Below are 8,371 nucleotides of genomic sequence, written 5' to 3' on the forward strand. Positions count from 1 at the left end.
TTATTTCACCAGCCATTAAACAAAAGGAAATCTAATGCACTTCTAGTTAGATTACTTACTAACTTAACAGGAGTTGCAAGGCTGCATTCCTGATCTGTTCCCGGCAAAAGCATCAGACAGACAGACAAACCCTTTGTTCCCCCCCCTGCTCCAGATTTGAAAGTATCTTGTCCCCTCATTGATCATTTTGGTCAGGTGCTAGCGAGGTTATCTTAGCTTCTTAACCCTTTACAGGTGAAAGGGTTTTGCCTCTGGCCAGGAGGGATTTTATAGCACTGTATACAAAAAGGTGGTTACCCTTCCCTTTATATTTATGACATCCCCTTACCGGTCCTTTTGGTGAGGTGCAAACTAGATTATCTGAGCTTCTTAATCCTTTACAGGTAAAGGAGGGATTTTATGCTACCCTTCGCTGTATGTTTATGACAGATGTACTTGTATTTGCACTCAAGATCTCAGCATGCACCTTACCAAACTGCAAGAGATAATAGGCCTGATATTTTTCCTCTCACCCACAGTGATTTTACTACAGACACTCCATTGGATTCAGATGGAGTTACTTGTGATTTACACCGGTGTTAGAGAATCAGACCCAACCTATTTCACTGTTTGTTAAACTAGAAATATTGCAATGAAGACTTGATCTCAGTGAATGGAAGACAGCAATGAGTAATGGCACCTAATCAAGATATTAATTAACATCTGTAATATCTTAATAGGAAAATGTTGCAGAGTTAAATTGGAATTTTTACCTCTTAAATTAGTACAGTGGATTTGCTGGCGTTCTTCATGTGCAATTAGTTTGTGATGGAGTAGAAGCTGGGTTGAATGTTATTGGACCCGCAGAAAAGTATATGATGGTCAATCATCAATGGACTTCTTGAATGGACACGTGAAAGGCTGACCATCAAGTTCTGTTTAAGCAAAGCTGCCCTGTAGTTACAGTTCGATGCAGTGCTCATCACATACTGTCCTGAAGCACTGTGTAGCATTGCTCTGTAAAATTGAAAGGCTACTACCTTCCACCTCACAGCTGGCTGCATTGGAGTCATGGGTATCATAATCCCAGAATAATGGAGCCGGTTGAAATTTTTTTTTGCACAAAACTTTTTTCACAGGAAAATGTTCCTTTTGATTTTTCCCCCCACTGGAAACTTCAAAATGAACGCCAAGGTGGGTGAGGTAATATCTTCTATTGGACCAGTTACACACAGAGATTGATAGCTTGAGCTGGGGTGAGGGGCCCAGGCCCCTCAAGTCGCTATATAGCCGTGCCTTGTAATACCATGCCCATTGGTGGGTTGTTGCTAGCAGGGATTGAATCTCTCTGATCTTAAAGCATGAGCCTTTTATTGCCAGAGCTAAAAGACCCAGCTAAGCTGCAGCAGCGAGCCTCTCTCTGTGGCCCATCCACCACTAGAGGGGGACAGCGCACCACAGTGAGTGGGTGTGGCTTACACAACAGGCAGGGTAATGCTGGAGATGGAGGTAGAGTCTCCATGTTTATATTCCAGTGGCTCTGATGGGACATTCAGATGCTCTATAGCCATTATTCAAGTTCATAGACTGAAGTAATGGTGATGGGAGCTGCAGTGAAGACTTGTGCCCTGAATCCAGGCTGGGGACAGTGGATTTAATCTTTCTACCCACTTGCTCACAGCTTGATTAGGCAATCTTTTTGTGAATGATTGTTTTCCCCAAGAGCCTGATCTGAAACCTATGGGAGTCTTTCCATTCACTTTCAATGGGCTTTGAATCAGGCCATAAGTGGATGCTAATTTATCATCAGGAATAAATGCATGTGAGCAGCCTTTATATAAATATAAAGAAAAAAGAATGCCTTGCGTGTCCACAGCACTCTTCCTGCGAGGATCTCCTTTGCTTTACAAATAGACACCTGGAAAATGGTTTGACTCTACCTATGACTTACGAAACTTCTCTATGCATTTTCTTCTGGTGTCTGACCCTGCTCAGCACTTCTGACTGCCTCTAGCCAGACATTAAGTTTCCTAAAACAGCCAGATCCCTTCCTGACAGGGTATTAATGATCACAGGTGGAGGTGTTGTGGCTGCCGCTGCTTGCTGTTGCCACTTAACAGGAAAAACTACATGAAAATGAGGTTTAAAAATGTACCCAAACATTTGTATACATTGCGTATTGACTGAACAGGGGCTGAGCTGCTTTTCAGGCAGCTTTCTAGGCTTCTTGCCCTCCTTTGTAATCCACATCTTTCAGTGCTCAGATGTCTTAGAAATATTAAACAACATGGTGGCATTCCAATGAAGAGCTCCGCACAGAAGCAGGTCTAATGGATCTGCCAGGAATGACTGTAGCTAAAAGCAAATCAAGATTTCCTCAACTTTTATCTGCTGTTTGAAAGTATTCAACGGTTTTGTTTGTTTGTTTGTTTGTTTGTTTTTTAAGCTCCATGTATCCAAAAAGTCCTCTTACAAGTTATTTGCAATTCAATTTGTATTGGTTTCACAGATTGGGCGATTGTCACACTGTATTGTTTCTGTTTTCTGATCGGATGGAGTGCAAAAACACTTTTCGTGCCAGTACTAATGTAAAGTTTGTTTTCCCAGAACACGTCATACACACAACTTTGAAATTTGGCACTTGTGTATGTCATGAAGAGTCAGTTTCACAGAGCGAACAGCAGAGGTGCATAAAGGTGGCTGAGCAAATTCGTTTTTAAAAATTGAGCAAACTATGTGGAAACTTTATTTTGCCAGAAGTTACCAAGCTCTGCCTCTCCTGTGCAGGCGAGCAGCTCTGATTCCATCCAGTAGAGGGCAGTGGTGCACATAGACAGGAGCCGGTTCACATTGCTGTATTGAGAATGATATTTAAGTGTTGAACATTTTGCTCATTGCGCTATCAATTCACCAACGTATTGGAACTTTTTCGCTTTGCCAGATTTCAGTTTTTGCCTCTGATCAACCTAAATTGTGGTTTTGTACAGCTGTTCATCGCCACGTCTTTGAACCCTCTCCGTGTAAATTACATTAGCAATCGAAGTCTGGATGCAGTCTCTGAGTGTTTTTCCTTTCCAGTTATAGTAAGTTCTGCTTGGGATAGGTGTGTGTGTGTGGTTTTTTCTTTTCTTTTCTTGAGGTTTGGCTTGGGTGCATGCTGTGAATGTTTTGGTTATATTTATCAGATGGCAACAGTCTTTCAGTGTTTCATGAAGGGAATCCGCTTTCATATCCATTTAATTTCCTCTTCAGTTTGGGCCAGTCAGCTCCCCTCAGCTGAGAATGCATTGCCCATAACTTGCATAGCGTAACACCAACAGACCCCAGTTGTCAGCAGGCAGGATTGAACCGGGGACCTCTGGAGCTTAGTGCATGAGCTTCTACAGCATGAACTAAAAGCCAACTGGCTCTTAGCTCAGGCTTTAGAGCAGACTCATTTAAGTCTCGCTAAATGGTCTTGGTGCCAGTAGATGAGCCAGAACACCACACCCAGGAGGTGTGTGGGTTACGCATGCACTTTGTTCTGAGTATTGTGATTTACTTTGTACCAGAGGAGTACAACTGTGGTCTCTAGTATGCTTGGGACCTGCTGCATTGATTGCTTTGAAGGCTGGGACTTGGCCTTAAATTGTCAGTGGAAGTAGGCAAGGAGCCAGTGAAGGGAACAGCACAGGCTTGTCCTCTCAGAGCCTAAATTATGTAGGAGGCAGGCAGTATGTTCTGAGCAAGCTGCAGCTTTTGCTTTGTTCTCACATTCAGCTTTAGATTTAGAGAATTACAGTGATCCAGTCCTGATGTGAAATGTGCATGGATCACTATGGTCCAGAGAAGGGGTGGAGATTATGTATCTCAACTAGCTTTAAGGAAAGTCACTGAAGGCTCAGATTCTACACTGAGCTCAGAATTGATGGACCTTTGCACCCACATGGAAGTCATGGGCACTTTATGCTGGTGCAGGAAATGGCTCATGAAGAGCTAACTTCACAATTTGGGGCCTTGGCTTCTTTCTGTTTAAGCACTCCTGACAGTATTTGGCATGTATATCCTCCATATTTGTTTATGAAAACAACTATTTATTGCCTGTCTGAGTTTCTCTTGCAAAGTGTTTTTTTTTTTTTGGAATAAGTAAAGTGCAAGGTGAAATCACGAAAGCAATTAATCAGAAATGTCCCTTCTGGTTTTAATCTTGGATCATTTCACTGAAATGAACTGATGACCCCTGCCCCTGTGTTTCTAAAATAATACTGGGCTAAGGGGGGGCTCTATTTTTGCCACTCTGGATTTACTGGGCCCTGGAGCTGTTCTAATTCAGGGGTGTGGAAAGTGAACTGAAAGAGGACAGAAGCCAGACTGATTTACATTTTGATACTACCCAACCAAATTGATGCTATTCAGTTGCATTGTGCATTAGCATCAATGCTCAGAGAGTTTACACGCTAATGAATCTTGGAGATGACCCCAAAAAGATGCTTGTTGTGTGACTTTCTCTATCACACTTTGCCTGCTAGATGCCTTATAGCCACAATTAAGCCGGCAGCCATGTTCACCTAACCTGTGATCGTGTCAGATCTTGCAAGCCAAATGGGGTCAGGCTTAGGACGGATTTCACTGGGAGAGCTCCAGAAACATGCAGTGAGCTTCAGGAAGTGGCATTAGCATTTCAGGACTGATCCAGTGTCGGGATGATTCTAGGGACCATTGTGGTGCTGTCCTTGGATGAGATGGAAAACCAAAACTCCATTGAGTAATGCACACATCTGTGTCTTTAGCTGTTCAGTGATGTATCTGTAACTGGGGATCTGTCTAGCTAATGGGAGAGTTTTCAGGCTCACGTTATACCAGTAGTTGGAAAGTTCCTGTCAGACCCAGCTAAGGGACTAGATTATTGAAATGTTAATGTGATGTACTGGAGAATGCAAAGGGACTAATCAGAACTATTAAATTCTAATCACTTGATGCTGCTGGAAGGTCTGATGTGAAATGATCATCAAACACACACAGAGGTCAAATGACCAATCTAGAAGCATGGCAGGGCCCAGCTTCCTCCCCTGGGGGAGAATCATAGAATATCAGGGTTGGAAGGGACCTCAGGAGGTCATCTAGTCTAACCCCCTGCTCAAAGCAGGACCAATCTCCAATTTTTGCCCCAGATCCCTAAATGGCCCCCTACAAGGATTGAACTTGCAACCCTGGGTTTAGCAGGCCAATGCTCAAACCACTGAGCTATCCCTCCCCCCACTGAGCTCTCCCTCCCCAATAAGGAAAGGACATAGTGGCAGAAAGACTTTTCACAGTGGCAGGACCTAGCAGGGTCACAGTCTCCATTTTTGGGTCAAAGGGCATGCTTTGGAGAATCATGGACTCCATCGGCCATGTGTTTGGGTCTGAGGTGGATACCATGGAGGTGCCACATTAAGGTTGCAATTGTGCAATCACATTCTGATTATCCCAGATTACCCCAATTCCCCCTAAAATGGGAAATGTCTATGATATTACTTGTCAGCGTCTGTCCTAAATTGATAATGTGGCTGTTAAACAGCTGCCATTCTGCACACCAGAGGTGGTTGCCTTTTCCTGGTGGGGTGGAGATCCCTGAATGTAAAATTGGTAAAGGGCCTGGGAATTCTTTAGGTGCTATAAACCATTTCCAATCTGAATATTTGCCACTGCCGTGGTATCCTCTATTATGAGCCCCAAAAGACATGGTGCTTTAAGCAGACACTTATCTAAAAAACTCAATATCCATCAGTAGTATTTGCTGTAGACATAGGTTATAATTTTTACTTTGAGAATGAGTGTGAATTTAAGTCTTAAAGTGCTGGAATGACAACCCTACATATTGAAGTCCTCTGCTTATCTGCAGTAGTTCGTTTCCTCCACATTTCTCCACTTGTTTGCCTCAACCTTGGAGCACAACACAGGATAGCTCAGCCTCCATGTCCATTAAACTATTGTCTCTTCTTAGATTGCCAAAGGGGATGCCAGTTTTGGTGGTGAGATTTTGGCTATCTGGACAACTTTGGCAGTCTCGCTGCAGTTCTCAGCCAACACTTACTTCATGAAGCCTGTCAATCCTCAGATAAGGACTTTCAGTTACTACCAATCTGGGCTTGTATCAGAACCAGCAACCTCTAAAGCAAATGCTCTGTAACCCAATGTAAGTCACAAGACTGCACAAATTGTCATGACAGCAGCATTGCATGTTGCAAGGCAGTGTTAAAATAATAAAAAGCATGTTCAAAATTCAAAACATGGAACTAGAAAAGCAGAAATGGGGTGGTTCTGAAAACATCCCCCTCTTTCAGTCTCTAAATAACAGAAAAGGTCATTCCTGGCCATCAACAAGTTTAGGCTTAAAACTAGAGGAAGGTTTCCAACCATCAAAAGAGTGAAGTTCTGGAACAGCCTTCCAAGGGCAGCAGAGGGGGACAAAAAACCTAACTGGCTTGAAATCTGAGCTTGATAAGTTTATGGAGAGGATGGCATGATGAGACTGCCTACAATGGCACGTGACCCATCTGTGACTACTAGTAGCAAATATCTCCAATGGCCAAAGATGGGACACTAAATGGGGAGGGATCTGAGTTACTACAGTGAATTATTTCCCAGGTGGCTGGCTGGTGGGTCTTGTCTATCACCATAATTGGGCTCAGGAAGGAATTTTCTGTCAGGTCAGATTGACAGAGACCAGAGGGGTTGTTGTTGTTGTTCGTTTTTTTTGCCTTCCTCTTCAGCATGAGGCCTGGGTCACTTGCTGGTCTGAACTAGAGTAAATGGTGGATTCTCTGTAATTTGAAGTCTTTAAAAATCATGAGGCCTTCAGTAACTCAGCCAGAGGTTAGGGGTCTATTACAGGATGGGGTGGGTGAGGTTCTGTGGCTTGCGATGTGCAAGAGGTCAGACTAGATGATCACGATGGTCCCTTTTGGCCTTAAGGTCTGAGTCATAGAATCATAGAAGATTAGGGTTGGAAGAGACCTCAGGAGGTCATCTAGTCCAACCCCCTGGTCAAAGCAGAACCAAACCCAACTAAATCACCCAGCCAGGGCTTTGTCAAGCCGGGCCCTAAAACCTCTAAGGATGGAGATTCCACCACCTCCCTAGGGAACCCATTCCAGTGCTTCACCACCCTCTGAGTGAAATAGTCATCTCATTATTTACAGACCACTGATTAGCAAAGGCTTTGGCCTAGATCCACAGCTGGTGTAAATGGGTGTAGCTCCACTGACTTCAATGCTGACATCATTGGCACCAACTGAACATCTGATTGTATGCATCAGTAGTTAAGAGGAACAACCAATAAAATGAACCTTTTCCAATAATATGGCTTCCGACTGCCACCAGCGCCCATAGAGCACTGCCTTGACTCCACCTCTGCTTTCATCCCCTCTTGCACTGACTGTGATTGAGACTCACTTTACCTCCCTGAGATCCAGCTCTTCAGACTCCAACAGAATGCTGCCTCTGTCTTCTCACGTGCATCTGCATCACTCCTATCTTGCAAGGCGCCCATTCATTTCATGATTCTGTTCGCTGACTGCTCAAGAGCCTGCCTCTTGGACTTCCTCGGTCCATCCTTCTCCCGCTCCTCATTGAGCACTGGCCTCTTCTCTCTCATCTTAACAACATTTCACCCTTCTTGCTGGGAGAAGCTTCTCCTCTGCAGCCTGCTGTACCTGGAACGGCCTTTCCCTTGCCTCATTATTGCTTAGTTCTGTCTCGCCTCGGCAGAGCGTTGAATGTATTTACCATACTGTCTTTGCCACCTCTGCTCTTCAGACATTACAAAAAAACATTTCTATTCCATAGGCCATGTCAGAAGATGTAGTTTATAGGTAACCTTACAATTAGGGCAGATTGTAAGTTTAAGGGACGGTACATAGGTGAGTGTCACAATTTGGTCACCACTGGGTCCCTTCTTCCCCCTTGCTCCATGATGGAAATAACCCCGGGCAATTCCTTTCCAGGCCCAGTGGGGTGAGCTGGCATTTGGGGAAGTGGAGTCCACTCCAAACCTGCCTGAGCAGAAGAGGAAGTAGCTATCAACAGTGGCAGCTCTTCCTTCTACTCTCCTCCAGTTTACTGCCCAGGAACCAGGTAGCATGTATTCATGAGTAAAGAGGATCTTATGCCCATTTGTTACTAGCTTGCCTGATTTGCCATACGGCTGGAAGAAAAAAATACTGTCATGGACCCATTTCCCCTCTAACACCCTGACTTGATCACAACTTGGCTCTGACTATATTTTTCCCTGTAAGCCACCAGGAAGTGGTTCCTTATATTTCATTCTATGAGCCACCAGGAAGGACTTTCTAAATCACTGGTGGTCCACAGACTTCAATTTGACAACCACGCCAGTATGCGATCCACGCTCCTGTATTATTTAGTTCTG

Source organism: Lepidochelys olivacea, assembly GCF_965140295.1.
Source record: "Lepidochelys olivacea isolate rLepOli2 genome assembly, chromosome: 11".
In the NCBI taxonomy this organism is placed as follows: domain Eukaryota; kingdom Metazoa; phylum Chordata; order Testudines; family Cheloniidae; genus Lepidochelys; species Lepidochelys olivacea.